Source organism: Mauremys mutica, unplaced genomic scaffold (assembly GCF_020497125.1).
Source record: "Mauremys mutica isolate MM-2020 ecotype Southern unplaced genomic scaffold, ASM2049712v1 Super-Scaffold_100251, whole genome shotgun sequence".
Lineage (NCBI taxonomy): Eukaryota > Metazoa > Chordata > Testudines > Geoemydidae > Mauremys > Mauremys mutica.
The window spans coordinates 745,533-754,663 of NW_025423295.1; the positions used below are offsets into that span (position 1 = coordinate 745,533).

The window sequence follows — 9,131 nt, forward strand, 5'->3', positions numbered from 1 at the left end:
ACTAGGTTATGGAATATTGGGTGGGCTATGAAGGCACCATTCCTCCTGCTTTCGCCCTTCGAGACAACACGGCTACATGGCATGCGGCCAATGCTCACCTTCCAGTCAACTGCTAGAGAAGACAACACAGACAGGGATGGCAGCAGGGCAGACTGGAGCTCCATGGAGACGGTGGGACCAGGTCTCATCAATGGGGAAGTGGCCACCCCACCATGCACAAGGCTGAGCCAGCAAGTGTGGCGTGTGCTCCACGGTGCCCTTACTCCCTGCATGTGGTGGTGGAGGGCAGTTACTGAGTTCGGTTGGTCTGGGAAATTTAGGGCTTGGCTACACTTGCAGATGTAGAGCACTGGGAGTGAAACCACAGCAGGGAAACCGCTGCCGTGTGTTCACACTGACAGCTGCAAGCACACTGGAGTGGCCACATTAGCAGCTCTGGCAATGCCACAGAGAGCAGTGCACTGTGGTAACTATCCCAGTGTGCAAGTGGCTGCAACGTGCTTTTCAAATGGGGGGCGAGGGTGGAATGTGACAGGGAGTGTGTTGTGTGTACGTGGGGGGAGCGACAGTGTGTTTGGGGAGCTGAGAGTGTGTCAGCATGCTGTCTTGTGTGTTCGGACAGCAGCAGACCCCCCTCTCTCACACACACACTCACAACAGCAGCAGCATTCCACACTAATGGTTGCTTTGTCCCAGAGCAGATAAGCAGCCGGCTGTCAGAAACGGAGCTTTGAAAGGGGATATCCACATGCCTGCAGCCGATTTCAAAACAATGACCAGAGTGGGCACTTGACTTCAGGGGATTATGGGACATTTCCTGAGGCCAATCACAGTGCAGTGATGCAACACGTCATCCACACTGATGCCAGGGTGTTTCAGCAGGGCTCAGCGAGCTTTATGCTTCTCATGGAGGTGGATTACCAGGAGCGCTCCAGCTGCAGAGCACAGGTGCTGCATGTGCCTTGCCAGTGTGGACACCTCAGGAGTTAGGGCACCCGGGGCTGCTTTAATGCGCTCTAACTTGCAAGTGTAGCCCAGCCCCTAGACTATGTCACTTGTGTGACTTACTTGTGCTATTGTAATAAATACAATAGACGTGCAATGGTCAGAAATTGCACCAGCAGAGAAGTATATTGCAGGGAAACCATAAGGAAATTAAGAGTTTAAATTATCCTCCACATGTCCCGCGTCCCACTAAAATGAATCCAACCCACAGGTCACATGGGCAGAAGTATCGGTGTCAGGATGCTACATTGTTATCATAGTAAATGAAGCTGCAAAATAAATGATGTTTAAATGACCTCACTCTATTTTTTACAATTCAGTATTAAGAGGTAATAGATACATATGGACACCAGGCAGGGTCATTGGAAGGACGAAGCCTTTATGCTTCCATCGCCCACCACTGTCAAGTTTTAGCCAATTAGGACACGTCAGCAAATCAGAACAACCTCAGGTCTCAGTAACTGCTGCAGGTAGCAAAGTCCTACAGGGAGCAGTTTCTGGCACTACACCTGCGCAGCTCTGCTCCCCGGCTCTTCTCGGGCTCCTGCTCTCTCCTTAGCTCTGCCCCACTCTGGCCCAGGCAGTTCCAGCTCCCACGGAGGATGGGACCCCCTGGCCTGGTGACTCCCTCATTACACTGCCTGGCCTGTCAGTGCGGCTAACTTGGAGCTTTGGCCTCTCCCCATTGCCCCTGGGGACTGTCAGTTTCAGGGTCTTGATTTCCCATTAATCCTTCCCCCTTCTATTGGGACTGGGAACTAGCCAACCAACCCCCCCCACACTAAGTTTTAGTAAGGGGCCAAAAGTCCCTTACACAAGCTAGCCCCGTGAGGGTCACGACTGTGCAGAGAAAGCAGCACAAGCTGGTCCCATGGTGTAACGGGCAGTACTCAGGACTCTGAATCCTGCAAGCTGAGTGGAAATCTCAGTGGGACCTTGTGGTAAAGCCCTGGAGCTCCCAGTGCTCAACTTCCCTGTCTCCAGCTGTGCAAGAGCCAGTCTTTCCCCTCCTGTTGGGTGACTCAGGCCTCTGGGTGGGACAGCTGCAGTGGGTCAGGGCTCTAGAACTGGCTAATGACACCTGAGGGTTGGGATTCTCACGGGTTCACCTGGTGCTCACAAGTTTGGCACTTGCCTCTGTGCTTTTCCTCTTGCCCACCTGGCGGTTGAAGGAAGGGGTGTCAGGGCCAGGCTTCATAGTCAGGGCTAGGCAGGAGGGAGGCAGAGTCCCAGGCTGGAGCCCAGCACCTCTCCTCCTCTGGGCACCTAGAGCAGAGGTGGCTGGTGCTGACAGCTCCAAGGGAAGGCTTAAAAGCCACAGAGCAATGGAAGGCAGGGCAAGAGGAGGGGAGAACCATGCCTATGCGTGGCCAGCAGACAGCCACAAAGACACCTGGCCAGGCTGCTCCCTGGCATGACAAACCCCCACTGAAGGCCACCCTCAGGCCAGCATGCGGGGCGGCTGCTGATGCTCGGTGGCCAACATCAGAAGAAGGTAGGAAAGCAGGGCCAGGCCCCCTGATGGGGCCTCTGACCGTTCCCACTCAAGGTGCTGACTTTGGAAGTGGAGTCGCCCATTTTTTTGGCAAGTCAGGAAGGGCAAAGGAGAGACTGGAAGCACCTGGGGCTCATGCCCCAGCCTTTGTTACACCCACCCCCCAACTCCTTCCCGGGGCTCTAGCTGCAGCCAGAGGATTGGCCTGAGCAGCGAAGAAGAGGTTCCAGCCCTGCAAGGAGCAGGACTTGCAGCACAAAGTGAGCACAACCACGATGGGACTCAAATCCTGAATCATCTGATCCACATGATGAGGGGGTCTAAGCACTTCTTTGGAAAAGCCAGACACTGTGTTTCTCAGGACATCTACTGAGGGGGCCGAGACTCTCTGGCCACAAGAAGTCGAGTTCCCAGCGACACGTGAGACTTAATTCTATGGAGCCAGGTGCAGGACTTTGGCAGGGAGGCTGAGGCATGGGGGAATTGGGGTGCAGCGGACAGAGCGGCTGTCTAGGTGCGGAGATTTAGTCTCCCTGAGGAGGAGGAGGAGGAATCCTGCTGACAGGCAGTGGCTGTGCAGAAAAAGAGGGACTTTTTTTGCCTCTCTTTTGCCTCCCTGCTCACTCTTGTGGTGAACGGTGAAGGTCTGTCCTAGAGAGAATCATTCCATTGTAAATACAAATGAAATGAGATCTTCAGGTCGAGTCAGCGCCTTTTAAAAATATTTACTGAGAAAAAAGCCATTCTTTGTCTTGTTGATAAGGACAAGAAGCCCTCTTTTCCTTTCCATTTCAAATGCGAAATGAATGGAGATTTTAATTGAAGAACTTCTGGTTTTTAGGAGGAATTGAACCCAGGCCATGGGTGTTTAAAACACAGGAACCTACTGCTTAAAGGACCAGGGAGGACTGTTTTTTTCTGACAGCCAGTGTTGTTTTTTTCAGCCTCCTATGTCACCAATGTCAGACTCTGAGTGTAGTTAAGCTCTGAAATAGGCTCCCAAGGGTGTCTGTGGTGTCTCTGTCCTCGGAGGCTTTTAAGAACAGGTTGAACAAACCTCTGTCGAGGATACTCTGCATATACTTGGTCCCATAGACAACCTGCTCTGGCTCTATCTGCTACCTTCATCGTGTTTGGATGTAAAGGTGGGAAATGATGGGGAAATTGGCCCCTCTTTCAAGTTTAAATGTTGTAACTTCTACATCTAGACCGGGGTGGCCAACCTGAGCCAACGTAACTACCAAACGTGCACCTTTGTATGCAACTGCTGAGTCAGTTGTGAACCTTGCTACCATTATCATTATCCCTTTGAAATAATGATGGTGATGGACACTTGGCTGTATATCCCAGAGTGCCCTGGATGTCTACAGGCTGCATTAGCCAATCCAACCATTTGGCACTTACAGATGGGCACCTCTGTATTGTGCCTGAGTCTTGTATAGCTATCAAAGGCTGGTAGATGCCGATATTTTCCCGTCTTTTTAACCAGCACTAATACCCAGCCAGGCCAGGGCTGGGAAGAGAGACAGAGCAGCAGGTTTCCCCTATTGTGGCTGTCTCGCTTTTTCTTGACTAGCTTCACCTCTGCACCAACTTTCACTTTTCCTATGTGAGCCTGGCTAGCTCAGTTAGCAGCGCATCAGACTCTTAATCTGAGGGTTCAGGGTTCAAGTCCCTGGTCAAGTGAAAAACTTCTCACTGTGATTATAAAAATCTGTCTTTCTGGAGTCTTGTTCAGTGTTACTCTTTCTCTCCAGGATTTTGCCTTTCCTAAGAAGGGCCTTTCTGTGGGGGGGATTGAAGGAGCAACTCCTTAACATCCCCTCTGTCCTTGCAGGCTGGAGGAATAAAGTCCTCTGGGCGTATAGCATGTTCCTCCCCTGCACACACAAACACACAGAATATTCATAAGGAATTAGAATTAGAATCCACCACTTTCCTTGGGAGCTTGTTCCTGTCGTGAATCATCCTCGCTGTTGAATATTTGTGCCTTAGTTGTAATATGAATTTGTCTCTTTTCACCTTCCAGACATTGGGTCTTGTTATGCCTTTCTCTGCTCGATTAAAGAGCCCTTTCATACCCAATCTTTTCTCTCCATTAAGGCCCTTCAACACTTCAGTGAAATCACCTTTCAATCTTCTTTCGATAAGCTAAACAGGTTGAGCTCGTTCAATAGCAAAGAGCCACCAAATGTTCTGAGGGCTGGAGAAAAATGTCTTCTAGGGAAAGTGGTGGATTCTCCATCTCCTGATGTCATTTAATGAAGACTAGATGCCTTTCTGGAATGTGTTTGTCCCAAAAGTAGCTATTGTGGCATACAGGAGGCCTGTGATATGCAGGGGGTCAGATTAGATGCTCTAATGGTCTCTTCTGGCCATAAAGTCAACTAATTTCTGAAAAACTGAGTGTAGCATTGGGAGCAGCATCTGACGTTTTCATGTCTAGCCGGCTTGCTTCCTAGAACGAACGCTCCTTGAGTGGGGTGATCCACAGGGAGTAGCTCAAACCTCCAAAGTGCCTGGGCAGGGGCAGGACATTAGCACAGCAAGGGAAAGGTGTGGCAGTGACATCACAAAGGCCTTTTACAGGACCTCAGACTATTGGTCAAAGGTGGTGGGGAGGTGGTGACCTCACAGAGAGATGCTGACATCAGCCAGGCAGGACAGGGGCGAGGGGCCAGGGAAACATCAGAGACCCCTGTGGCTTTGCTTCAGCAAGTCTCCTTCTCCAGGTCTCTCTTTGAGGAGTGAGAGAGTATTCGGGTTCAGGCATGTGAGTGCCAGGAGGAACCTCTTTCGAGTTTTCTCCTTTTAGTGATTTTACTAGAAAACAGAAGTCCCTGTTTAGAAGGTAAGAGCCTCCTTGAGGGAAGGGGTGTCATGGGCGTGTCACAGTTCGGATGCCAGTGGCCCCCCTACACTGTCAGGAAGTTCCCACCGCCCTGCTCTGTGTTCGCAGGGCGGGAGAGAGCAGCATCCACGGCCGTGATTTGCTCCTGGCTGCCGGAGCAGAGCAGCAGGCTCAGCTGTCAGAACTTCCCAGAGCTATGAAAGGGTAGGGGCCCATGGCTCAGTAGCAGGAATGCAGAGCAGATGAGTTCATGGCGGGCATTGTGGGATACTGGAGGAGGCCAGTTATGGTGATATAGTGAACAGCAGCATTTACTCTGTTACTTTAAGTTTGCTGCAAAAAGCTCTAGCCCTCTCATTGAAGTCGTTTTATTTTGTCAGCAAAACAGGGCACTTTTGTCGCCAGACATGGCATTGCAGTGTGTACACCAGCCACAAGCTACCGACCAAGAGAGCGTTGTGTGTTTTTCACACACCTGAGCAATATAATTCTGCTGAAACAACTTTGTAGGGCAGACCTGGCCAAAGATTCACTCACACACTGCTTGCAAGGAAAACCTCACCTGCTCCTCTGCTTTGCAGAATCCAAACACAAGCAAAGCTTGTTAGGCCCTGGTGGCGATGGCAGGGAGTCAGGTGTGGGCAGACAGTGTATTATAGCTACCCATAGACACCATGGCTTAGCTGGCTAAAGCTTCTATTTTGTAAACAGGAGATCCTAGGTTCAACTCCCAGTGGTGCCTTGTTGACTGGTTGTTGGGGCACCTGGTATTGGCTACTGTCAGAAGACAAGATTCAGAGCTAGATTGGCCTTTGGTCTAGCCCAGTGTGGTTTTTCTTATGTTTTAAATAACACTCACAGGCACTGATAACAGAGTTACTGAACGTTTGGGAATTAGGAGCGGGTAGGTCAGTGGTCCAGTCCCCACACAGGTGACCCCCTCCCTCTGGGACAGGGGCAGGTCTGATCTCTCCCACAAATGCTCATTGTGGCTGCCAGAATCTGTGAGCAGCTTGTTTAGTTTACAGCAAAGGTTGAGTCCTGCTTTGTGCACCATGTGTGAGAATGAAAATCCTAAACCGCCCTTTGAAATAACGAATGCAGCAGGACGTGTTATTGTCCCTGCCCCAGAGCAGACAGACCAATGGAGAAATGCCGTCGAGTCCAAGGTAATACTCCCCTGCCATTTTACCTTTTTTGCTTGCTAAACTCCTTCTTATCTGCCCGGCCCAGGCTGTCCTCTGCCTCAGCTGCTGCTCCCGGCCTGCTCTAGAGTCAAACACGCAGGGCCCCAGGGGAACAGAGGCTGGGACAGGGCAGCAGCCTGGCTGGGCTGGGAAGATGCTGGGAGTTCTCGTTCCCTGAGAACTGACCTGGCTCCCTTCTCAACAGCAAACAAATCAATTCCACGTCCCCTCCCCAGAAAAACCAGCCTGGAGCCAAGGGCAGCAGGGGACGATTCCCTGCAGTTCCCACCGAGGCAGGAGAGAAGCCAGGGTGTTTCTAGCAGAGCTTATGGAACTGAGGTGGGGAAACCAGCCTTTAACAATAGGCAGTTCCAGTTTAAGCTCAGTGTTTTTAACAATTTCTACAACATTAAATAACCCTTCAGTTGTAGTGTCACCATCCATAACATTGCTTCAGCCTTACAGGTTCCCAAGTGCAAAACTAAACATCTTTTCAAATCCAAGGGAGTGGAGATCAGTCAATGTTCAGAGTCATCCCACATAAAAGAACCATGTTGTGGTACATACTGGCCCCATCATGTGGCCATGGCCTTTCCCTCCTCCTCCAGAGTCAGAATAGGATCAGCTCACACCCAGGGGGTGCAACACCCCTGCCTTGGTCTCTATGCCAGAGCTGCTATCAGCTCAGTGTCCTTCCCACAGGAGTTGGCTGCTGAGAGGGTTGCAATGGGGTAAATGAAGGCAGAGGAGGATTGTTCCTCATGGGTTTTCTTTGTGTGGCTTTGATCCTGCTGGAGGAAGCATCATTTGAGTTTGTTTCAGTGGCTTGGGTTGGGCTCAGGTTGTGACCCTCGGTACAGCGGTTCCTGCACTATCTGCTCTTAGCCCCTCAGGGAATGGACAATGGAGTGGTTTCAGAAAGTGGATAGAAAGTAGCCTAAGAAAGTGTAGCATAAGAGAGAAGAAAAACATCATCACCTTCCTGGTGGGCTAGTGCTTAGGATTTGGCACTTTCACTGCCATGGCCTGGGTTCAATTCCCGATCAGGGAAAAGTGACTTTAAATCATAAACCACTTCAGTTATTCTTCACTTACAAAATAAACAAACCCATGGTATTTTCCTGATTCCCCCATCTTCCCAGTGTCTCCATGGCAGGGCTGGCTTCAGGTACCTGGGGCGGCCCATGGAAAGGGGAGGCTTCAGCAGCAATTCGTCTCTCTCAGAGGGAAGGACTTGAGGCCAAAAGCGGCAGAGGTAGAGCTGCAGTTGATTGCAGATTTCTTATTTTTTTTTCCCACTTGGGGTGGCAAAAATGCTGGATCTGGCCCTGCTCCATGGAAGACAATTTGTTAAATCCCAGATGAGTGCAGTTCTATCAGTTCTCAGCCTGAGTCCTTAGGTCTTAATCCTGAGGATATTGTCCCACCATGGGGCCATTTCCCACCTCTCTTTCATACAGAAACACAATTTTCTTTGCACAGACACAGGAACAGCAAGATCTTTCTCTGTCCCTTGTGCAAAGTAGGGAGCCAAATTCCATGGAAACAATGGAGAAGCAGGGGGCCCTGGGGACATCCAGCCCTGGCCGTGAGATGTTCCCTCCCCTCTTTCTTTATGTCCCTGTTGTTATTTCATGGATTGTCTGGGATGGGGGAAAAGCTGAGTTCACTCCAGGTGGAGGGGAAAAAGGACCCTGAAAATCTCAGGACCTAACCCCCGCTACCAGGATCACCGAGGTGCTGGGGATTTGAGTAGGAAAGGGACTGTGTGAATTGAATTGTCAAGGTGGGGAATGAATAACAATCTACAACTAGATCCACCTCATTAACCACTGACACAGGCTAATCCTGCTGCAGACAGAAGGGAAACTGGGAGTGATTCTTTGCTGTTCAGCCATGGAAACAGTGACCCAATTGCACCACAGTGAATGTGCTGGGGAAAGCTGGACTTCACAGGCAGGTGGCAATAGCAAATCCTAGAAACACCTGGAGCTTCCCACACCACTGCTGCCACCAGGGTCAGGTGTTGAGTGACTCACAGCGCCCCTCTCCTCCCATTACCTTCCAGCAGGAGGTGGCAGCACCCCCCACCCAATGCAGGGGAGAGGGCTGAGTGCATCTCTGCACCCTGAGCCCAGGGCACCCACTCTCTCTGCCCCACACATTGAATCTGGCCCTGCTGCAAAGTGACCTTAAGAACCAGCAGCCTCCAGGACAGCAGGTTTGGCCCTCAGAGCAGGGAATGTGTCCCCCATGCTGCTCTTAGGCCACTGGATGCTCTGGTAATAGGACAGCTCTGAGTATAACCTATATCTCACCTGGGGATGTAGCTCAGTGGTAGAGCATATGCTTTGCATATATGAGGTCCTGGGTTCAATCCCCAGCATTTCTAGGTTCATTTTTTCACCCTGCTGCTTTTCTCATGCCCAGAGGGGATGTGGCCCAGCAGTCTCCCTGCAGGAGTTTTAATCCTGCTCAGTGAGGGGCAAGTGCCAATTGCATGGAAGGTCTGGAGGAGTTTCTGCTCCTAAGTCATCTTGGTACATGTAAGATTCCCACCCGCTGTGCTGCTTGGGACAAGGGTAGATGAGAA

General features: G+C 50.9%; 1 non-coding gene across 1 annotated transcript; it reads left to right on the top strand.

Annotated features, from left to right (window-relative positions):
• The first annotated feature begins 8,858 nt into the window (after positions 1-8,858).
• On the top strand, positions 8,859-8,930 carry TRNAA-UGC. The gene has a single exon. It is a non-coding gene; the product is annotated as a tRNA-Ala (tRNA).
• Positions 8,931-9,131: the final 201 nt, after the last annotated feature.